The following is a 25,325-nucleotide window of genomic DNA, read 5'->3' as shown; positions in this document are numbered from 1 at the left end:
CTTTGAAGGCAACCGTGAGGCTGATGTGGCCTCTGTTTAAAATGAGTTTGACACCCCCGTGCTAGGGGCTGTGTGTTTACACAAAATCACCCTTAAGGTAGCATCTGCACATTCACGAATCTTTTGTCTATTTTTTCTGATTCTGTCCAGGGCAAAAATAAAGTGACCCTGAATGTTGTATATTTAACATTGATATGATATCTTAAAGGCACCTCCATGGAGTGGGATTGAGGCTTGACAGATCTGTTGGAAGCTCTTGTCAGCATTCTCTCTGCCTGTGATTCTGCACATGCTGACTATTGTGTCACTTAATAGAGAAACCCGGTTCCTGGGACTGGAAACTTGGATCCCTGCAGCTCTCTCCCAGGGGTTGAAGAACAGGGGCTCTTGTGTTCTTGCCCTGGGTGTCAGTGCTGTTGGCTTCAGATACCAAAGGCCCTATCTTAGCACAGTGGACTGTTGTTCACAAGGTTGTGGATCTTGTGTGGAGTTAGCCAACTGTCTGGGGTCAGTGCTTTCAGTCTGACATTGAAAATAGGTGCTTATTTTACCTTTGGCACAAAAGGGGGCCTTTTTTCTTTCATAATTTTGTTCGGATATTATCTCAGTTTTGAGAAAGGCCTCACATTTAGAGGTTTATTGAAAGAAGGTGGCTTGCATTTAATTAATTAATATTTTTATAGACAATTTTTTTTAGAGCAGCTTTAGGTTCATTGCAAAATTGAGAGCAAAGTACAGATGTCTTATATAACTCCTGCCCCTACACATACACAGACCTCTCCATTATCAACATACCTGACCAGAGTGGTACATTTGTTAGAATTAATGAGCCTACGTTGACACGTATAATCACCCAAATTCCATAGTTTACATTAAGGTTCATTCTTGGTAGTGTGTGTTCTATGGGTTTGGAAAAACATATAATGACATGTATCCACCATTATAGTATCATACAGGATAGTTTTCCTGTCCTAGAAATCCTCTGTACTTCTATTCATCCCTGCTGTCCCCCCAACTCCTGGCAAACACTGATCTTTTTTACTGTCTTATAGTTTTGCCTTTTCCACAATGTCATGTAGTTGGAATCAATAGGTGGCCTGTCAAGTGCCCTGACTGGGAATCACACCTGTGACCTTTTGGGCAGGTTTTTGTGTGGACATAAAATTTCAACTTCTTTGCGTAAATACCGAGGAACACAATTGTTGGATCACATAGTAAGAGTAAGTTTAATTTGGTAAGAAAGTTCCAAACTGCCTTCCAGAGTGGTTGTACCATTTTACATCCCCACCAGCAGTAAATGGAAGTCTCCTTTTCCACATCCTCACCTGCATTTGGTGTCAGTGTCAGATTTTGACATTCTAATTTGTGTGTGGTGGTATCTCGGTATAATTTGCATTTGCCTGATGACATATGATGTGGAGCATCTTTTTATGAGCTTATTTGCCTGTATTTTTTTATTGTTGTTGTATTACAGTTGTCCCAAATTTCCCCCATTGTTCTCCCCTGCCACACCCAACCCCCGCTCCCACAGTCAATCCCCACACTTTTGTCCATGTCCATGGGTCATTTATACCTGTTCCTTGACCAGACCCTTTGCATTCTTTTCTCCCTTATCCTGCCCCCACTCCCCTCTGGTTGCTGTCAGTCTGTTCCTTGTTTCCATCCCTCTGGTTCTGTTCTATTTTGCTCACTTGTTTGTTTTGTTCATTAGGTTCCTCTTATAGGTGAGATCATATGGTATTTGTCTCTCACCACCTGGCTTATTTCACTTAGCGTAATACTTTCCAGTTCCATCTATGCTGTCCTGAAAGGTGGGAGTTCCTTCTTTGTTTCTGCTGTATAGTATTCCATTGTGTAAATGCACCAGAGTTTTTTGATCCATTCATTCACTGATCAGCACTTAGGCTATTTCCAGCACTTGGCTATTGTAAATAACACTGCTATGAACATAGGTGTGCGTAGGTTGTTTTGAATTGGTATTTCAGGATTCTTAGGGTATAATCCCTGGAGTGAAATCGCCGGGTCAAAAGGCTGTTCCATTATCAGTTTTTTGAGGAAGTTCCATACTGTTTTCCACAGTGGCTACACCAGTCTGCATTCCCACCAACAGTGCACCATGTTTCCTTTTTCTCCACATCCACACCAGCACTTCTTATTGGTTAAATTGTTAGATGGCTATTCTGACCAGTGTGAGGTGATACCTTATTGCAGTTTTAATTTGCATCTCTCTGATAGCTAGTGATGTTGAGCATCTTTTCATATGTCTCTGGGCCCTCTGTATGTCTTCCTTGGAGAAGTGTCTGTTCAAGTCCTTTGCCTGCTTTTTAATTGGGTTGTTTGTCTTCCTGGCGTTGAATCATATGAGTTCTTTATATATATTGGAGATTAAACCCTTGTTTGATATGTCATTGGCAAATATGTTTTCCCATAAGATTGGTTCCCTTTTCACTTTACTGATGTTTTCTTTAGCTGTGCAGAAGGTTTTTTTAATTTGATATAGTCCCATTTGTTTATTCATTTCATTGTTTCTGTTGCCCTGGAGGATACATTGGTGAAAATATTGCTGCATTGGATATCTGAAAGTTTATTGACTAATTTTTTCCTAGGACTTCTGTGGTTTCATGGCTTATATTTCATTCTTTTATTGATTTTGAGTTTATTCTGGTCTATAGTTTTTAGTTGATGGTCTAGTTTCATTAGTTTGCGTGTATCATTCCAGTTCTCCCAACACCATTTGTTGAAGAAGGTTTTTTTTACTCCATTTTATGCTCCTGCCCCCTTTGTCAAATATTAATTGACCATAGAGACATAGTTATATTTTTGGGCTCTATATTCTGTTCCCTTCATCTATTTGTCTGTTCTTATACCACTACTAGACTGTTTTTGATTACAGAGGCCTTGTAGTATAGTTTGATAACAGGTATTGTTATCCCTCTTTGTTCTTTATCAAGATTGCTGAGGCTATCTGTAGTCATGTTTGGTTCCATATACATTTGTGAAACATTTATTCTAAATCTGTGAAGTATGTCATTGGTATTTTAATAGGGATTGTGTGGAATGTATAGTTTGCTTTGGGTAGTATGGATGTTTTAATGATGTTAATTCTTCCAGTCCATTAACATGATATATGTTTCCATTTATTTGTATCTTCCTTAATTTCTTTCTTCAGTGTTCTGTAGTTTTCCAAGTACAGGTCTTTTACCTCCTTGGTTGGGTTTATTCCTAGGTACTTTATTTTTCTTGTTGGTATAGTAAATGGATTTTTTTTTCCTAATGGAGTGTGGTATGAATAAGGCTTGCCTCTGAGTTCTGTGAGGCAAAGACCAAGTCCATCCTGTTTGCCATTGTACCCATGTCTGGTGCAGTGTTGGCACTAGTAGATGCTCAACACAAATAGTAATGAAATAAGCGGCATTCAGTAGGCATTCAGAATCTATTTCTTAAATTGAAGTATTTCAGAGAGTAATTAATTCTGGCTGATATAAAGGTTCCTGTGGAGTGAGGAGAGCAAACTGGAGAAGTGGACTAAGGCCATGTGGAAAGCTAGGGAATTTGTACGTTAGGCAGTGAGGAAAATTTATTAGCAGGGTAGGAGTGTGATTAAATTAGAGGTTTTAGGTGATTCATTGCTTATAAGAGGCATGTATTGGAGGGGTGGTAAAAAGCAGGGAAAATCAAACTTCTTCTCTGGAGACAGGGATATTTCCCAATGTCATTGGTTGTTCTTATCCTTCACATTATTATTGAAACGCATGAAGACAGAGGGTTCCAGAGCAGGGTCTCCTTAGTCTGGCTGAGCCTGGGCCTGGTACTTAACTTCCTTCAGCCTCAATTTGTTTTTCTGTAAAATGGGGATAATAATATCTACTTCCTATAATTGGGGATATAATGAAATAAAAAGATACAGTGCTTAGTGCAAAGTAAGCGCTCAGTAAATGTTAGTTATTACCAAGTAAAGGTCATTTCTTCTGAAATAACAGGGACTCAAGTCCCTGTTTTTATATAATAAACCAAACACCTTAAAACTTGGGACAGTTTAGACATCTCTGGAATGCCATTCTGAAAGAAGCTGGCATCCCAGAGGTAGCCTCTTCAACAGAGGAGACATTGTTAGAGTGTGTTTTCCTGCTTCCCCTCTGGAGCTGTGTAATTTGAAGGTGGGCAGGGTTGTCAGGGCATACCTGTGTAAATGTTTGTTTTCCTTGGTCACCGTCACAGGTCTGTAGTTTGAAAGTAATTTTCCTAACCAGAAAAAGGTATGTTTGAATTATTAAAAGTGAAACTTTTCTTTAACAAAACTTCTCTCAGGGGCTTCTCCCAAGCTGTGATGTACAAAAGTCAGTCACATATATCCCCCTCCCCCACATCCTTTAAAAAACTTTGGAGCATAGATGCTGGTTTAAAATTCTTGGTTAATACTTAGATGGAATTAGATTAGTTGCTTGTTTTTTTTTTAATCACAAGGAAAAGGGTAAGATTATCAGAAGAGTGATTTAGGTGTACTGCCAAGGAAACTCTTGAAAGTGAGATAGGATAGAGTCTGGAATTGATTAGATCTAGAGGTCATTGTAGTCAAAGTGAGAACTGCTATTTGGGAAGGCAGCTCTGTAGTGGAAAAACACCCAGTAAGTAATTGGGAGTTCAGGCATAATTATGTTCATTCAGCCTTTAGCTGCATGGCGTTGGCAAATCTTGTAAATTTTCTGGGTTTTGAGTTTTTACCCTCATCTTTAGGGTTGATTTACAGACTGTGCCCCAGTAGTCTTCATTTGCAGTAACTGCTCTGCTACAAAAAGGGAATAATTGTAGTCTTTCCCTAATTTGCAAAGAACAGCACTTTTTTTTTTTGTTCACCATCACCAAACCATTACTGTATGAAATGTTAAAGGGACTTATTTAAGAAAAAGAAGATGAAACTATGAACAATAAAATGACAAAAATACCTCTCTACCAACAATTAAATCTAGAAAACAAACTAAGCAAACAAGAACAGAGACAGAATCATGGGTACAGAGAGCATTTTGATGGTTGCCAGATGGGAGGGGGTTGTAAGGGAATGGGTGAAGAGGTGAGGGGATTAAGAAGTACAAATTGGTGGACTTCTGGCCAAGATGTAGGTGTAGTTAGATATGCTTTACTTCCTTACATAACCAAAGGGAGGACAAAAACAAATTTGAAAACAAAAATTAACCAGAACTGCCAGAAAGTTGAACTGTATGGAAGTCCACCAGCCAAGGAATTAAAGAAGAAGCATTTATCCAGAGGTGTAGGAGGGGCAGAGACAGGCGGCCAGGGCAGAGAGGACAAGCCTCAAGGCCGTGGACCAGGCAGGCGAGGTGGCTAGTGTACCAGACATTCCCACATTCATGTGAGGATAAAACAGGAGGAACAACTGGGGAGTGAGACAGACTGCGTGACCCAGGTTTCCATTGTAAGGAAATAAAGTCTCAAAACCTCAACCTCTGGCTGTAAAAAGCTGTGGGGGTTGTATGGTGGGAGAAACTGCCAATCTCACCAGAGAGTTCGTTAGAGAGACCCACAGGGACCTGGAACGTGTACAAGCCTGCCCTCCAGGGAATCAGCACCAGAAGGGCCACATTTGTTTGTGAGTAGCAGGGGAAGTGACTGAAAGCTGTGCTTTCAAGCCAGGCAAGCAGCATTGTTCTCTCTCTCAGCCTCCCCCACACACATTGCCACTACAGAGTGAAGTGGGTTGACCTCCCCTGGCGAATACCTAAGGCTCCACCCCTTACAATGTAACAGGTGGGCCAAGAAAAAGAAATATGGCCCAAATGAAAGAACAGATCAAGATCAAAACTCCAGAAAAAGAACAAAGTGATGAGGAGATAGCCAACCTATATCAGATGCAGAGTTCAAAATAATGGTAATCAGGATGCTCACAGACATGACAGATTATAGATGCAAAATAGAGGAAGAAGTGAAGGCTATGCAAGGTGAAATAAAGGAAAATATACAGGGAACCATCGGTGATGGGAAGGAAACCGGGACTCAAATCAACAGTGTGGACCAGAAGGAAGAAATAAACATTCAACCAGAACAGAATGAAGAAACAAGAATTCAAAAAAATGAGAGACTTAGGAACCTCCTGGACAACTTTAAACATTCCAACATCTGAATCACAGAGGTGTCAGAAGGAGGAGAAGAAGAGCAAGATTGGAAACTTATTTGAACAAATAATGAAAGAGAACTTCCCTACTCTGGCAATGGAAATAGACTTCCAGGAAGTCCAGGAAGCTCAGAGTGTCCCAAAGAAACTGGATGCAAGAAGGAACACACCAAGACACACCATAATTAAATTATCCAAGATGAAAGATAAGGAGAGAATCTTAAAAGCAGCAAGAGAAAAGGAGAGAGTTACCTACCAAGGAGTTCCCATAAGACTATCAGCTGATTTCTCAAAAGAAACCTTATACGCAAAAATGGAATGGAAGGAAGTATTCCAAGTCATGAAAGGCAAGGGCCTACATCCAAGATAGCTATCCAGCAAAGCTATCATTTAGAATGGAAGGGCAGATAAAGTGGTTCCCAGATAAGGTCAAGTTAAAGGAGTTCATCATCACCCAGCCCTTGTTATATGAAATGGTAAAGGGACTTATGTAAGAAAAGAAGATGAAAAATAGGGACAGTAAAATGACATCAAACTTACAAGTATCAACAACTGAACTGAAAAAAAAAAAAAACCCCCAAAACAAACTAAGCAAATAACTTGAACAGAAACAGCAACACAGAAATGAATATCACATGGAGGAATTTCATTGGGGAAGGGAAGGGGGAGGATGGGGGAAAGGCACAGGTAAAAGGAAGTGTAATTGGTAGGTACAAAATAGATGGGGGACCCTGACTGGTGTGGCTCGGTAGATTAAATGCTGGCCTGTGAAGCATGGGGTTGCTGGTTCGATTCCCAGTTAGGGCACATATGTGGGTTGCAGGCCAGGTCCCCAATAGGGGATTTGCGAGAAGCAAGCACACATTGATGTTTATCTCTCTCTCTTCCTCCCTTTCTGTCCCTCCCTCTAAAAAATAAATAAAATCTTAAAAAATAAAAGATGGGGGAAGATTAAGAATAGTACAGGAAATGGAGAACCCAAAGAACTTACATGTAGGACCCATAGACATGAACTAAGGTGGGGGAATGCTGGTGGGAGGGGGGGTTACTGGGCGGAGGGGGAGAAAGGAGAAAAAAATGAGACAAGTGTAGTAGCAAAATCAATGAAAAATACTTAAAAAAAAAAGTACAAATGGACAGTTACAGAATAGCCACGGAGATGTAAACTACAGTATAGGAAACTGTAGCCAAAGAACTTACACACATGACCCATGAAGATAAGCAATGGTGGCGGGTTTGCCTGAGGGAGTGGGGGCAGTTGGGTGGGAGGGTAAAGGGGGAAAAATCAGGACAACTGTAATAGCATAATTAATAAAATATAATGTATTATAATATAATTAATAAAACATAATGAAATATAAATAAAATTTAATAATAAAATATATTGTTAAAATATATAAAAATAAAAACAAATAAAATTTTATGTAACTATGCATGCTGTGTACCTTTATGCCTCCACCATTTCATTCCAACTACATGGAAGCTGTATTCCTCTGATCATGGGTCCTTTGTTTTATGGTAGATCCTCTGTTTCGCTGTGACATTTTACTTATTTGTACTGTCAATTGTGAATGCCCATTATTTCATCACTACAGAAAGTGTTAAGAGTCATTTGTGGTATGTATTTGTATTCAAATTATGCAGCATTTTGTGGGTATTTCACTTACTCAAGAACAGTCCTCATTATCATTGTGTCTTTTGCTGGTCTCTGATGCATGAAGAGTAGAAGGGTTCTGGTTGTTTCCTGGACTATGATCAGTATCAGATCATTGAAGACTTGGGTCTAGAAGTGCTGGTTCCATTTTGGTTAGTGTTTTGTAATGAATGCCTAGTCAGTTTGACATCATATTACTGAAGCATTTATGTGTAAGGCATTGATTATGCAGTGATCACTCTAGGACAGTAATGGTGGTCAGAACGTATATCTGGAATATCCTTTGCCTTCAGTCTCACTCCTGACTTATACCTGGGAATTAAGCCCCTTTCCAGTTTGGGATACATAATGGGCTATTAGAGCCCAAAGAGACCTTAGTTATCCTTATTTCTTTGGTGTTTTATATATTTGAGGAGAACCTGATAATAGTAACTCAGATCAAATACCTATTTTGAAAACTTTTTTAAATGTACAAATTAAAGAGAATAGAATAATGAATTTTTATATATTCATCATCTACATTCAGTAATTTTGAGCTATTGTCCAGGTACAGCTGTTACGTATAGAAGACTTGACTATGCCTTTATTCCCTCACAGCAGCCTTTTGGGACAAATTGTATTATATCTCCATCTTGAAGATGAGAAAACTGGCCGGCCTAGAGAGGTAAAGTAACTTGCCCAGGGTAACACAGTGAGCAACCACCATCAAAGCCTGTGTTCTGACCCTCTGCATTACACTGTCTGCAGAAGTGTCCCCTTGTCTGACATCCACAGTAAGCTGCAGTCTGACTTGAGGTGGGACCAGGAGATCTAACTACTGGTTTCTTTTATGATGATTTTTCTTTTGACTTTTCTCTCTCCATTATTCTTTTGCACCCAACTTCTGAGTACCATTTAACCCTGCAAGGGAGATTGGGTTGGTGGTAGGATAAGTCTGCTTCAGGTCAGTTATAAGGGGTTCAGTGTCTGTAGGGAATTTAATAACAGTAATAAACCATTGAAAAGTTTGTATGCAAAGTCTAAAGTCTAGAATTGTACCTGTAGTTCTAAACACTGTCAGTAATACCATATTCATCTAACAAAAGTATTTTGTTGATGTGTGTTCTATATAATTATTGTGGTAACTTGAATATTAATAATATATATGTAATATTCAAATGAGTGCTTTTTGATTACTTACTTTTTTTTAAAAAGAGACTACTTACTTTTAGAGGGGAAGGGAGGGAGAATGAGAGGAAAAGAAACATCACGGTGTGAGAGATACATTGATTGGCTGACTCTTGCACGCCCCCATCTTGGGACCCAGCCTGCAACCCAGGCATGTGGCCTGACTGGGAATTGGACTGGAGACCTTTCCATTCGCAGGCAGGCACCCAGCCCACTGAGCCACACCAGCCAGGACTGATTACTTATCTTTTAATAGACATTGTACACTACATGGAAATTAAATTAGAGACTCCTAATTATACAGTTGGCTCCAACACATGGGGAATAAACTACATGTATTCATTTTGAGAGAAGATTTTTCAAGAATTTGGAATTGTTCAGACTTGCTTTGGACAGATTTTGTGCTTTTGATCCCTGTAGTACTACATATTTCTTCATTTAAGCAGTAGATTTAAAATGAACAATGACAGTATTATTGAGATGTATAATTCTGTCATTCTATGTGATCACTTGAAGTTGCTGTTGATGATTAAAAATTAAAACAGTGAAACAGCAAACCGGGAGGTATAATATTTTTGTTTGGTAAGTGCAAATTTTAGTTCATATATGAAATGCTGTACTAAATTTGCATTATATCTGTAAAGTTGAAATTTATTATTTTAAAACTGATTGTTCTCATACTAGAGAACAAATCAAGAAAATAGTAGTTGATTTTTACATAACAACTTTTTGGAAACTATCTTTGTTACCAGACAGGGGATCTGGCCCTGAGTGGGTCTACCTAGGGCCAGTTGGTAGTGTGTGAGTTGACTTTGTGTAGGAAAGACTTCACAAGAGTCCAGGTGACTATGAGGATGTGTTTATTAAAGCTGGGGACAGGGAACCAAGGAAGGGCTTAGCTTAGAAAAAGTAACAGGGGAGCCTAGGCTGGGCTGCCTTAGCTCACTGGGAAGTCAGAGAAAAGGGGGCCTTGGAGACAGGAACAGGGGGTAAATCTGAGACAAGCTGTTGCTGCCCATTGTTCTCCTGGTTGCAAGTCTTTTGGGAACCCTTAGAATTTAATGATTTGTGCCTGTGGGGAGGAAGAGGAAAGGGAATGGTGTAGGTTGCTCCCCAAAGGGAGAGCATGTGTGCTGCTGGGTCCTTTATCCTAATTTTTCAGGCTTTTATTTCTCTCTTGTGTCTCTTGCAAATTGTAAGGGTAGTCTCAGGGAGGGTTTCAGCAGAATATTCATCAGTTTTCCAGGTGTGTTCTTTTAGGGTCGTGGTCTTCACTGATTGGTCAGTGCCAAGGTAGGGGGTTGTGAGTCCTGGTGTCACCCACCTGGCCTTGCTGTTTTTCTGGGCCTGGAGCTGAAAGACAACTGAGGCCTAGATGTTATCTTTTGAAAGGTAACCTTCTTTATCTGGCTGTAAATTGCTCACTAGTTAGTTCAGCTGTCTCAGTTTCCCTATTCCACTTATCTTGGCCTGTCTCCGTTTTTTTCATATGAGGAGAGTGTTAAAAAAATGATCCTTCCTGGGTGTTGCATACATCAGGTATGCCATTGTAGGCAGAATACTTTTTCTGTGATACATTTTTAAGTGAACAGACTGATAATCTTTCACATGTGCAGCTGAAGCCTTTGGCAAGACAGGAAGAAAGACACACATTACTTGTATTGAGGGTTTACTTGCCAGAATTTACTTGCTAGCAGTTGGTGCACATTTATCACACTCATTTGATGAGTTTCTTACATTCTTTTCTTCATTGCCCACAGGATGTGAGAAAAAGCAATGACAGCTCTAACAGGGCCTGCTGAGCCTCTCAGCTTATAAGCATGCGGAGGGTAAGGCTACTCCTGGGAGGAGGGCTGACAGAGACTCTGTGGAGTGGTAAGAGTTTTGGCTCCTCTGCTCTTACCTCAGTATCCCTAATCAGGGCAGTTGACCCTAACTGATTTTTTCTCAAGGGGACATTTGGCAAAGTCTGCAGACATTTTTAGTTGTCACACTGGAGGGGAGGTGCTACTGGTATCTAGTGGGTCAAAGCAGGGATGCTTTTAAACCTCCTTCAGTTCCCTGGACAACCTCCTACTCCCACAACAACAAAGAATGAGCTGACCCAAAATGTGAATAGTGCTTAGGCCGAGAAACTCTGACTTAGGGTAGATCACTTAAAGTTCTTCAACCTGCTACCTTATTTCCTTGTAATGGGGAAAATAACTTTTCTCATAAGGTTGTTTTGAAGAACTATGAGAGATAATACATTTAATAGCTCAGTAGTTGTTAATAATTATGATTAACATAGTGGAAAAAAACCCAAAGGATGAAAAAAACTAATGTAATATACTCAGAAACAGTAGGAATACTGTACTCTATGTTCTTAGTACTTTAAGTGGACAATAATGCTTAGAATAATGACCTTGAATCAGGAAATTGAACTGGAAACCACTTAGGAACATTTTTTAACAGAAAATAGTGTTTCTGGACAAATACTAAGTTTGTCAGTATTTTCCAAACTGGTTTGATAAGTTACCTGGGGTGCTTGTAAAATGACATGATCCCTTCCTTAAAGATTTTGATCAAGAGGTTAGAGTAGGGCCTGGGAATCCTCAGTTTTAACAGTTGTCCTCAGTTCTCAGATCTTAATATCAAGCAGGGATGGGAAACACTCATTTTAGGCAGGAAAAAGTTTTCTTTGTCATGTAAGTTTGGGAAACCCTGGCTTAGAGTAAAACAGATTTCTTTTCTATGGCACTTTGTTGAGCCTTTAATGTGATACACACACACACGCACGCACAGCAACATTACCCAAACTTATTTAACTATAGAATTCTCTTTCTATTAGGTATGTAGCAGTATGATGTTTCACAGACAGTGCTTTCAGAAACAATGAATTGTAACAACTCACTCCACAAGTTCTAGTCAGAGGAGTGTTTTCAGCAGGATAGCTACTTGGCTTTGTAACGTCCCAAAAGATGGGAGGGACTGCAGTGGAGGAAGTGGCATTGACGCAGATTACGACTCACTGGAATATAACTTGAACTCGAATTGAGTCTATTTGGGTCTGCACACACATGCAGTGAGATTGCTCCAGGCCACTCCTGTACATAGGGTTTGCCTGGGCACTCTTAGGTTGGGTTTGTGAGAGTAGCTTTTCTTAGGAAATGCTTCTGTTGGGGGTCATGAAGGCAGCAGTCCTACCCCATGAGGCTCCTCAGTGATGCCTTGGGAGGGTTATCTGACTTTTCTCCTAGATCCACACCCAGGTTTGTCTCAGAAAGTGCCTGCCAGTGCTTAGATTGATGAATTTCTTTTGGGGAACCACTTCAGCTGAGAGCAGTTATCACAAGGAGCTCATATTAATGCACAAAGTTGAATCTATAGGCTGGACCTTTGATTCAACATACAGACTGAGCTCATCTGCATTTTATGGAGATTGTAGCAAGAAGATAGTAGCAGAGACCCAGATAACAACTATAGACCTGCTGAGAATTGATGGCTAATAATCTGGTTACTTATAACTTTTAACTATTTTAATTTGAAAATATTATATCTGATTATAAAAATAAGTTAATTTAAACATTGTATTTATTATAGTAATATTCATTCATATCCTTATGCCTTAGTTAGCTCTTCTCCTGTTTTTTACTAAGCATTTGTTAATACAAAGATACCATGAACATTCTGCACATGTCTCTTTAGGCACATGTATTTGTGTTTTCACAGCATAGATATCTAGAAATAAAGTTGAATCATGAAGAAATTTCAGACATTTGTAAAATATAGTATTTCCCTCTTAATCTGTTCCAAGAACTCCAGTGAATGCCTAGAATTGTGGTTAGTAAGTACTGAACTATATATATATACTATGTTTTTTTTCTGTATACATACCTATGATAAAGTATAATTTAAACATTAGCCACAGTAAACGGTTCACAACAATAACTAAAAATAAAACGAAAGAACAAAGTAGAACAATTATAACAGTATATTGTAATAAAAGTCATGTGATAACCTATCTGATCACCTGGAGAGCTACTAAGTGACTGATGGGCAAATAGCATATGTATACAGTCTGGAGACACTGTACATTTCAAGTGTCCGAGGCAGGACTGAGTAGGAATGGCATGAGATTTCATCACCTGTGTAGAATGGTCTGCAATTTAAAACTTGTGAGTTGTTTATTTCTGGAATTTTCTATTTATTATGTTTTGACTAAGGTTGATCATGGGTTACTGAAGTCATTCATAAGAGGGGAGAGACTACTGTATATGTAAACTCCAAATTAATACTTTTATTATGTATCACTTCAAACTCTAGTTGGTAGACTGTGATTAACCAAGGTAGGGATTAGGAGTGATCTGCCTCCCCCTCCTACTCTGTAGACCCTAAAAGGGTCCTCCATGTAGACAATTTAAAAACAGTGATAAAGCTAAGTCAGCCTATTTTTTTTTTTAACATTGCCATGTGCCTGCTATTCTGATCAGTGTCAGTGATAAAATACTCTTCCTCTTCAAATAATTTTTGGTCTAGGTTCCATATATTTGCTGTTGAGGCTTTTGTTTTGCATTAACAAACATTCTTTTTTACCTGGATGTTAAATAATGTACAGGTGGCTCCATACATTTGGATGTGGAAAAAAGTTCATAATGATTTGTAATCTTGAGCTTGCTTTGGGCATAGTTGTGTCTCTAACACCTATGATCCTAATGTGCTAAACAGTGGATTGAAATAAACAATGATAGTACCATGATTATAATTCTGTCATTCTGTGTGACCACAACTTGAGGTGTAATCTTGTAGTTTGTTACTTTCAAATTTTAGTTCATATGGGAAATATTTTGTCAACAGTTTTCTGGAGTGGAAATATCTATGCCTGTCATCAAAGTTTGAGAATTCCATTTGTTCCATATCCTCATAAACAAGTGAATTTAGTTTCACTATAACCCTCCTAATAGTGGATAAAAAAGTTTAAAAACTCAGCTGTATTTTGCAGTATGTATTATCAGAACCATCTGATGTAGGAGAGACTGGAGTGTCTCAATAAATGAGAAAATCGTGGTCTCTCCTTCCAAGAATGAGGTATTTAGGTATTTAATTGAGAGTGACAGTAGTTCTTTACTGAGCTACTTGAAAGAAGAAAGGTTAGCATGATACTGTTAATTTCAGTGAACATGAAGACATAATTTAGCATAAATGCCTGTGACTTCTAAACATTACTATGTATGTTTTAGTGCTGCTTTTTATTTAAGGGTCCTGTTCCTTTGTCTATTTATATATTAGTTTTCAACATTCTGATTAAAATGAGAAATAGAGGAATAGGAATTGGTTGTGCTTTTGGACCTCTGACTGTGTAATTCCATTAGATTTAGTTGAAAATGTATGTCGTATTCCTGTAAAAGAAAAGAGTTGGTGGCTGGGGGACACTTAACTTGGTATTGGCTGGTTGAGAAATCATTCATCACATTCTGTGAGTTTTTCTTTATCTTTGTATTATGTCAGAGTCTGCAGGTCCTTATTATCCTTAGCTCCTGTTAACCTTGGTGTTAGAGACAAGGCAGGTCTGGGTGGAAAGGGGTCCCAAGTAAAGCACATTAACTTTTCCTTCAGGTGTTACCTGGGAGAGCTGTATTCATCATGGTCATACATTTCTTTTCCCCTTTAGTGTATCAAAGGGTTGGGGGAGCGCCAGTAAGAAAGAAAACATAAGGATTGAATAACTGGCTATGGTTCTTTTGAGTACCAGGAGAGGATAAAAATGAAGAGGAGGCTGCTTCAAACTAAGATACCAGTGAACCCTAAGCTGCATCAAGACTTACTTGCTCAGTGTTCTGTTTGGCACAGATATGACACAAGAATGGTAGAAAGGGAAATAGTTTTAATCAGTTTGTTGATTGAATATGCAGAATAGTTGTTGGGAGATAATTCTGAGAAGAAATGAATAGATAAAGAAAAATCAAGAAAAGGGAGGAAGGAAGTATATACATACATGTATTTTTAAAAATAATTATATATATAGTTTGCTTGTTATTAAAAAACTTGTGGTCATTGTTGGGGGAGCTTAAAAATAATTTTATTTCCATCTAAGTTCTCTGGTCTCATAATTGAATTTACAGAGATTAACAGAAGAAAATCTTTAACAAATGTCACCCCAATAAATTTAATTTAAAAAGATAAAATAGAGGATTATTTAAGGAGGAGTTTAATTACTAAAAATGTCTGTTACTCTAAATGCTGCAAAAAAAACCCGAGGAGAAAAACAAATTTTAATACATGTGCACGGGGAATTCCAAAGCGTGAAAATTTCAAAGACATTGAGCTAAAAGAAGGTATATATGTCAGTTTGTACAAAGGAGAAAGGTGAAAGGGGGGGAGGGAAAGTGGGAAAGGGAAAATGGGAAATTCATAGGTAACTGATAAAGTGGCAAACACATTCTTGCTAGCCAACTCAGAAACAATAGGCCAGAAGGGAATGCAGTGAATAGATTTTTGCATGGATCCTTCCTGTCCACTACATGTAACTCATATATGCTAAAGTGAATATACTATGATTCTCTTTCTGAAGCAGATTTTTTCTATCGGAGAATCTTTTTAAGAAGGACAGGGGGAGGTGAAAAAACCTCTTCCTTAGTTTTTGGGCTTTGTTTTTACATTGAAATAATCTGCATGACAGGTTTGCACATTCTGGGGAGACTCATTCCTGACCCTTACAGTTGTTTCCTAAGTTCAAAAAATGAGAGATGGAGACCTTCTGGAGTCCCAGGAAGTTCATCTTATAGGACCCCCATCCCCACCCTGCCCATGGAATTACTTGGACTCATTCTCTCTGAGTTCTAGCACTGGGGCAGCAGGTTGAAAGGAACCTGGGGCAGAGGATTCAAGATAGTGGAGGAGTAAGTGGAAGTTACACTAACCTCCTCCCAGGACCAATCTGGAATTACAGCTAAATTGCAGAGAAATCATCAACTAACTGAACACTAACTGGAGAGAAGCCTAATAACCACAGACAGACAGAAGAAACCACTGCACTACAATGTCCCTGGTAGGAAGTGTGGGGGAGATGCAAGGGGGCTGGCTGGGCTCCCATGGGTGGCAGCTGAAGTACCAGAGGGCTATTTCAGTGGCTGGGGGGATCTCCCTGAGAAGTGTGGGGTCTAAACTGAAGCCACGCTCCCCAGCCTATAGCACCAGAGCCAGACAGGAACCCAGATAACACCCAGCTGTGGAAAGCAGCAGGGTTTCTGTCTGCCAGGGAGAGATGGCTAGAGATGCAGAGAGCCCCTCAAAGGGCCAACACATAAAATTTCATTTGTAGCCACTTATGCTGGGCTCCTGCAATGAGAGGGCAGAGTGGACTGGAGACATTTGAGGATGGTCTTGGGTTGGTGGCTCTGGGGAGAGAACTGAAGGAACAGCTGCCAGGATCCATGTGCTGAGTCATTAGGCATACTGTAGGAGCAGTCTCTATCAAGTCAGGCATTCCTCTCTAAAAGGCATTAGCCTGAGGGGAAGCAATACCCCCGCCCACAGAAATGACTTTGTCAAGCCAGTGGTACTTAAGCCAGGCCGCTGATTACAGCTTGATTATATTAACAACTCAGTGTAACAGCTGATTAGTTTAAAAACTAAAGAGGAAAACACAAAGAAGCACACAAAATGGGAGGACAAACAGGCTCTAAGTGAAAACGAGTGAATACACCAGAAGAGCTAGATCAGGGTTATCAAACTCATTTTCACTGGGGGCCACATCAGCCTCATGGTTGCCTTCAAATGGTTGAAAGTAATTTTAGGACTGTATAAATGTAACTACTCCTTAAAAGTTAAGCAAGGGTTCGGTGCTGCCACTAGGTAGAAACAAGGTGCTGGACCAGATAAAACAAGGAAGAGGGCTGGATTTGGCCAGGAGGCCTTGTGTTTGCCACCTGTGAGCTAGATGAAATGGAGGCTAGCAATTTATCAGATAGAGATTTTAGAGTAATGATTATAAGGATTCTCAATAGCACGAAAAAAGACATAGAAACCGTAATAAGGACTAGTCAGAAATAAAGAATGCAATATCTGAAATAAATATCACACTGGAGGGAATAAACAGTATATTAGATGAAGCAGAAAACAGAATGAGTATTTTGAATGACAAGGTAGAGAAAATTGCAAGACAGAACAGCAAAAGGAAAAAACATTAAAAAAATGAGTGTGTAAGAAACATTTTGGACAAAATGAAGCATACCAACATCTGCATCATGGGAATATTAGAAAGAGAACAGAGTGAGCAAGGGATCAAGAACCTATTTGAACAAATAATGACTGAAAACTTCCCTAATCTGGTGAAGGAAGAAGTCACACAAGTCAAGGAACCTCAGCGAGTCCCAAACAAGTAGGACCCAATGAGGCCTACACTGAGACACATATTAAAATGACAAGGCTTAAAGACAAGGAGAGAATCCTAAAAACCATGAGGGAAAAGCAAGTAATTACCTACAGGGGAGCACCAATTAGACTGTCATCTGATTACTCAACAGAAACATTTCAGGCCACAAAGGAGTGGCATGTAATATTCTGGTTGATGAGAAGCAAGGACCTACAACCAAGGCTACTTTACTTAGCAAGGCTATCATTTAAAATTGGAGGGAGAGAGGCAGGATGGCAGAGGAGTAAATGGAAGTCACACTAATCTCCCAAGACCAATATGGAATTACAACTAAACTGTGGAGAAATCACTGGGAACAAACAACTGAACAATAGCAAGATAGAAGCCTTATAAACCTGGACAGACAGAAGAATCATCTTTAGCACTAACTGACTGGTAAGGAGTGCAGTGGAGACTCGAGAGGGCTGGCTGAGTGCCCATAGGTGGCAATGCTGGAGGGATAATTAAACAACTGGTTGGATCCCTCTGGGAAAAGTGGGGTCTAAATCCTAAGCTGGGATTGCCAGCCTAGAGCACCAGAGCCCAAAATGTACACAGATAACAACCAGTGGTGAAAAGCAGCAGGGTTTTGCTATGCCAGAGATAGACAGCTGGAGACGAAAAGAACCGTTTAAAGGGCCAATGCACAAATTTTCATTTGCAGCGACTTACCCTGAGATCCGGCAAAGGTGGGGACAGAGCAGACTAGAGATACTTGGCAAGAGACTGGGGATTGAGGCTTTGGGAAAGAACTGAAAGAGTAGCCACTGGGATCCCAGTGCCAAGTCATCACTCTTATGGCAACAGCCACCCTGCGCAGGCAGACCACTCTGCTTGAGTGGCAGCAGCCTGAGAAGAAACAATAGCCCTAATCCAAGGAATTAAACCCTGTGGGGCTTAAGCCTGACTGCTGAGTGCAGAGTGACTAGATTAATAACTGAAGGAGACAACTACAGACAGAAGTAGATCCCTGGCAGTCTCAGAGCAGGTTGCCTAAGGTCAGATGGGGTCAACATCTGACATCACCAGAGGTGGATCCAGAAAGGAAAACCAGTGATAAATAATACAGGCTACAGAGATGAAACCCACTGTGGTCTTCTCCATGATTAGCAATATTTCCTTTCCTGCATAGCTTTTAACCATTTATTTCTTACTCATCAAATTTGTGCATATTAAGTTACTAGATATTATACTATAATTTATTTCTCTCCTTTATTACAGTAGTCTTAGTCTCTTTACACTCCTTTTAATACTGGTCCATTTGCTGTTGATAGTGGGATTGTGGGGAGTGGGGGAGATATTTTTCAGGTGTGGGTTTGGTCCCTGGGCTTTGTGTTTTCTTCTGGCTGCACCTGCACACAGCATATAAGATGTGATGGGTAGAGTGATCCTCAGTCAACCAGCTGGAGGGAAGGACCCACCAAAAATTGACCCAACAACAATCAGAACCCAGTTACATCCAGAGAGACAACATAAACGGCATAAAGCACATCGCAAGAGCTTCAAGATCAGGAGATCAAGGACACTTCACCACTGAATCTTACAAGTTCACACCACAAACTCAGGGAGTCAAAACAAATGAATTGAAGAAGCAGAGGCTAACAAGAATAGTCTTCTAAATAATAAGACAAAGAAACAACCCCCATTGGAAAGGAAAGGAGGAGGCCTCAGAGAGAATGTAAAATGAAATAGAGGCAAGTCAACTATCAAGATACTGAGTTTAAAACAATGGTTATAAGGAAGAGCAATGAGGTCACTGAGAATTACCTAAAACTACAGGGAAGCTATAAGGAACTTACTATGAATTATACCAGCATGAAAAAAGACATAAAAACAATCAACAAAATCCAAGAGGAAATAAAGAATACAATTTCTGAACTGAAGTACACAGTAGATGGAATCTAAAGCAGGCTAGATGAAGCAGAGGGTCGAATCAGTGAGGTGGAGGACAAGGTAGAAAACAAATTCCAGAAACAGCAAGAAGAGGAAAAATGACTCAAAAAGAATGAAGAGGTGGTAAGGAAACTGCAAGACAACATGAAACGTAATAATATCCATATAATAGGGATACAAGAAGGAGAAGAAGAGGATCAAGGCAGTCTGAGAGTAGGCTGCCTAAGAAAACCTGTTTGCAAAAGTAATGATGGAAAACTTCCCTAATTTGATGACAGGAAAAAATCATACAAATCCAGGAAGCAGAGAGGGTCCCAATCAAGAGGAACCAAAAAAGCCCACTCAAACACACATCATAATTAAAATGGCAAAATTCAAAGACAGAATCTTCAAGGCAGCAAGGGAGAAACAGAAAGTAACATACAAGGGAGCACTGATAAGGCTAGCAACTGATTTCTCAGTGGAAACACTACATACGGGGGTGGGAGGGGGTGGGAGGTGGCCAGAAATATTCTGAGTAATTGAAAGGAAAGGCTTGCAACCAAGACTACTCTATCCATCAAGGCTCTCAATTAAAATGGAAGGTGAAATAAGGGGTTTTCCAGACAAAAGAAGGCTAAAAGTATAGAACTCCACCAAACTAGCCCTGCAAGACATGCTAAAGGGACTGCTTTAAGAGAAGGAAGAAAAAGAGTGAGAGAAGAACACAGATATGAAGAGAGTAAAATTGCAATGAATAAGTACCTATCAATAGTAACCTTAAATGTAAGTGGATTAAATTCTCCAATCAAAATACATAGGGTAACTGAATGAATAAGAAAACATGACCAGCACATATGCTTCCTGCCAGAGACCCACCTCAGAACAGAAGACCTGCACAGACTGAAAGTGAAGGGTTGGAAAAAAAAAAAACATTCCAAGCAAATGGACAGGGAAAAAAAGTTGGGGTATCAATACTTATATCAGACAAAACGGACTTCAATACAAACGCCATAAAAAAAGACAATAGAAGGACATTTCATAATACTCAAGGGAAGAATCCATCAGGAAGACATAAACATTTTAAACCTACATGCACCAAACATAGGTTCTCTCAAATATATCAGGAAAATCTTGAAGGACTTCAAGAAAGATACAGACAGCAACATATTATACCAGGGGATTTTAATACCCCACTGTCAAAAAATGGATATATATTCCAAACAAAATAACAAGTGCATTCTGGCATTGAACAATGCCCTATAACAAATGGACTTAACAGATTATATATATATATAATATAAATATATGTATATGTATAAATATATATAAAATAAATTTATTTATTTATTTATAACCTTTCATTCTAAAGAAGCAAAATGGACATGTTCTTTTCAGTACATAAGGAACATTTTCAAAGATAGACCACATTATAGGGTAAAAACAAGCCTCAAGAAATTCAAGAAAATTGAAATCATATCAAGTATTTTCTTGGACTGCAAGGGCTTGAAACTAGAAACAACCTCAAGGGAAAAACTCAAAAATATTCAAACTCATGGAGATTGAATAGCATGCTATTGAACAATGAATGGGTTAAGAATGAGATCAAAGAAGAAATAAAAAATTTTCTGGAACCAAATAAAAATGAATTCACAGCACTCCAACACTTACGGGACACAGCAAAGGCAGTACTGATAGGGAAGTTCATAGCAGTACAGGCCTACCTAAAAAAGGTAGAATATTTCATATAAAAAACCTAGCCCTACATCAAGAAGAAGTGGAGGAACAACAACAAACAAAGCCCAGAGTTAGTAGAAGGAAGGAAATATCCTGGATCAGAGCAGAATTAGATGACATAGAGAGTAAAAGAACAGTTCAGTGGATCAATAAATCCAGGAGCTGGTTCTTTGAAAAGATAAAGAAAAATTGACAAGTCTTTAAGTGGACTCATCAAGAAAAAAAAGAGAGGACCCAAATAAACAAAATCAGAAATGAAAGAGGAGAAATTACAACTGATACCATAGAAACACAAAAGGTTGTAAGAAATTACTATGAACAACAATATGCCAAGAAATTTGAAAACCTAGGTAAAATGGATAGATTTATAGAAAAATATAATCTCCCAAAACTGAATGAAGAAGCAGCAGAAAGCCTGAACAGACCGATAACAGCTGGTGAAATTCAAGCAGTAATTAAAAAACTCCTGGCACACAAAAGCCGTGGACTGGACAGTTTTACAGGATAATTTTACAAAACATTTAAGGAAGAGGTAATCTCTGCCCTTTACAGGCTATTCCAAAAAATCCAATAAGAGGGATGACTCCCAAACTTTTTATGAAGCCAGCATCATCCTAACATGAAAACCAGATAAAAACACAATAAAGAAAGAAAACTACTCACCAATATTGCTGATGAACATAGAAGGTAAAATCCTCAATAAAGTATTGGCTAACTGCTTTCAGCACTACGTTGAAAATATCATACACCATGATCAAGTGGGATTCATGACAGGGATGCAAGGAATGCTGTAATATTTGCAAATCAATAAAATTCATACATCACATAAACAAAAGACAAAAATCACATAATCATATCAATAGATCCAGAAAAAGCATTCGATAACGGTAAAGCACTCATTTGTGATAAAAAATACTTTAGCAAAGTGAGAGTAGAGGGAGTGTAACTCAACATAATAAAGGTCATTTATGAGAAACCTACAGCCAACGTTATACTGAATGGTCAATAACTAAAAGCTTTCCCACTAAGATCAGGAAAATAAAAGGATGCTCGCTTTCATCATTTCTATTCTACATAGTATTGGAAGGCCTAGTGACAGCAAGTAGACAGGAAAAAAATAAAAGGAATCCAAATTGGAAAGGAGGAAGCAACAGTGTCATTGTTTGCAGATGACATGATAGTGTACATAGAAAATCCCATAGACTCCATGAAAAGTCTTCTCATCCATGTAAGTAAGTTTGGCAAAACAGCAGGATATAAAGGCAATATTCACAAGTTGAAAGAATATTTGTACATCAACAATGAAATATCAGAAACAGAAATCAGAAAAAATATCCCACTTGATATATCAACAGGAGAAATAACCTAGGAATGAAGCTAACCAGTGAGGTTAAAGACATGTACCCAGGAAACTACACAACACTGAAGAAAAATTAAGGAAGACAAATAAATGGAAGCATATACTGTGTTCACGGATTGGAAGAATTAACATCATCAGGATTTCCATACTACCCAAAGCAATTTATAGATTCAACGCAATCCCTATTAAAATACCAATGATGTATTTCACAGATACAGAACAAATATTTGAAAAATGTACGTGGAATCAAATGACCCAGAATAGATGCAGTAATTTTGAGAAAGAAGAACAAAGTAGGACGGATCACAGTACCTGATATCAAACAGTATTATAAGGCAACTATAGTCAAAATAGCCTGGTACTGGCATAAGAACAGACACATAGACCAATGAAACAGAATAGAGAGCCCAGAAATAAAGCCAAGTCTCTGTGGTCAATTAATATTGGACAAAGTGGGCAGGATCATAAAATGGAGTAAAAATAGCCTCTTCAACAAATGGTTTTGGGACATCTGGACAGCTACAGGCAAAAACTCCCCCCAAAACTCGATCACCAACTTACACCATACACAAAAACTCAAGATAGATAAATGATTTAAATATTATTCACACCCCTGTAAAAGTCCTAGAGGAGAATATAGGCAGAAAAATCTCAGGTATTCCACACAGCAATATTTTCACTCATATGTCCCCTATAGGAAGGGACATAAAGGAAAAAATTAAAAATGGGGCTTCGTGAAAATGAAAACCTTCTGTACGGCTAAAGAAAACATCAGCACAATGAAAAGGGAAACAACTGTGTGGGAATATATATTTGGAAATGGCACCTTGGACAAGGGTTTGATCTTCAAAATATATAAGGAACTCACATGACTACACTCCAGGAAGATAAACAGCTCTATTAAAAAATGGGCCAAGGTCCTGAACAGACAATTCTCCAAGGAGGGCATACAGAGGGCCCAGAGACATATGAAAGGATGCTCAGCATGTCAGGCCTCAGAGAGATGCAAATTAAACCCTCATGATACAGCACTTTACACTGGTCAGAATTCCCATCACAAACAAATCAACAAACAAGTGACAAGGTTGTGGAGAAAAGGGAACCCTAGTACACTTTTGTTGGGAATGAAGACTGATGCAGCCACTGTGGAAAACATGAAATTTCTTCAGAAAACTAAAAATGGAACTGCCTTTTGACTCAGCAATTCCACTGCTAGGATTAAATCCTAAGGATCCTGAAACACCAATTCAAAAGAATCTGTGCACCCCAATGTTCATAGTGGCATAATTTACAACAGCCAAGTGCTGGAAGCAACCTAAGTGACCATCACTTAAATGAGTACATCAAAAAACTATGGTACATTTACACAATGGAATACCACGCAGCAGAAAGAATGAATGAGCTTCTACCCTTTATGATAACCTGGATGGATCTGGAGAGTGTTATGCTAAGTAAAATAAGCCAGATGGTGAAAGACAAATATCATCTGATCTCACCTATAAGTGGAACCTAATCAATAAAACAAGCATGCAAAGATAACTAGGGACATTGAAATAAAGAACTGACAGTAACCAGATGGGAGGTGGGAGGGTATAAAATGGGGAAAAGTGGCAAGGGTCATCAAGGAACATGTATATAGGACACATGGACAAAGCCAAACGTGGATAGTATTGAGGAGGGGTATGTGGGGTTGGCGGGGCTTCATAGGAGTGGTGGTGGGTAAATGGAGACAACTGTACTTGTAAAACAATTTAATAAAGGAGAGAAAAATAAAATTGAAGAAAAAATATGGATATTCCCCGACAAGCAAAAGGTAAAAAAGTTTGTTTACACCAAGCTATTACTGGAAGAATTGTTAAAGGGGTTGCTTTAAGAAGAAGAAGAAGAAAAATAGAAAGGAAAGAAAAACAGGAAAACAGTCTATAGTAAAATGGCACTACATATGTATCTTATCAATAATCACCTCAAATGTAAATGGTTTAATTGCTCTGACCAAAAGACTGGGGGATATGTGAATGTATAAGAAAAGAAGACACATATATATACTGCCTCCAAGAGACTATCTGAGATTGAAGGATTGACACAGACTAAAAGTAAAGGGTTGTAAAGAGATATTTAATGCAGTGTAAAAAAAAAAAAGTTGTAGCAATACTTCTATCTGTGAAAATAGACTTTAAGCCCAAGTCTATATAGTAAGAGACAAAGAAGGACAGTACATAATGATTAAGGAAACAATCCAACAGGAGGATATAACCATACTAAACATTTATTTACCTAACATAGGAGCATATAGTCATGTAAAGCAAATCTTGATGGACATAACTGAGAGATCGTTGTAGTTTGGGAACTTTAACCCCCACACCCCATGACTTAAATGGAAAAATCTTTTAGACAGAATGTCAAGAAGGAGATAGTGGCCATAAATGAGACACTAGATGAAATATGTTTAATTAATATCTTCAGATCATTTTACCCCAAAACAGCAGATATACATACATTTCAAGTGTTTCATGGATTGCTTTGTAGATTAGACCACATGTTAGGACAAAAAACAAAGTCTTAGTAAATTGAAGAAGATTGAAGAAATTATATGAAGCATCTTCTCTGACCACAATGCTACGAAAGTATAAATGAGTCACAAGAAGAATACTAAAAAAAAAGCAAGCATAGAAGCTAAATAATAGGTTATATAACAATGAATGGATCAATAACAAGATCAAAGAAGAAATCAAAGATAACTTGAAACAAATGAAAACGAGAACTAAACATTCCACAATGTGGGACACTGGGAAAGCAGTCCTAAGAGGGAAATACATAGCATAATAGGCTTATCTCAAAAAACAAGAATAAATGTGAACAGTTGAACTTCAACTTAAGGAAACTTGGAAAAGAACAACTTCAAAGCCTAAAGTGAGCAGAAGGAAGGAAATGATTAAGATAAGAGCAGAAATAAAAGAAATAGAGTCTAAAAAAAGAAAACAAAAAAAGTCAATGAATCCAAGAGCTGGTTCTTTGA

The 25,325-nt window shown here is 38.6% G+C and overlaps 1 protein-coding gene across 5 annotated transcripts in view; it reads left to right on the top strand.

Moving 5' to 3' along the window:
• Positions 1 to 25,325, top strand: part of CCNY (cyclin Y) — a 274,562-nt gene that overhangs the window by 40,460 nt on the left and 208,777 nt on the right. For 2 of the 5 annotated variants that reach the window (XM_053922331.2, XM_053922333.2), the window contains one exon: positions 8,379 to 8,445. The exons of 2 other annotated variants lie outside the window; for them this stretch is intronic. The gene's annotated coding sequence lies outside the window, so the exon portion shown is untranslated. The remainder of the gene's footprint in view (positions 1 to 8,378; positions 8,446 to 25,325) is intronic. One more of the 5 variants, XM_053922332.2, reaches the window with a different exon arrangement.

Source organism: Desmodus rotundus, chromosome 4 (assembly GCF_022682495.2).
Source record: "Desmodus rotundus isolate HL8 chromosome 4, HLdesRot8A.1, whole genome shotgun sequence".
Lineage (NCBI taxonomy): Eukaryota > Metazoa > Chordata > Mammalia > Chiroptera > Phyllostomidae > Desmodus > Desmodus rotundus.
Note: the sequence above shows the minus strand (reverse complement) of the source record. Positions and strands in the feature narration are given on the sequence as shown.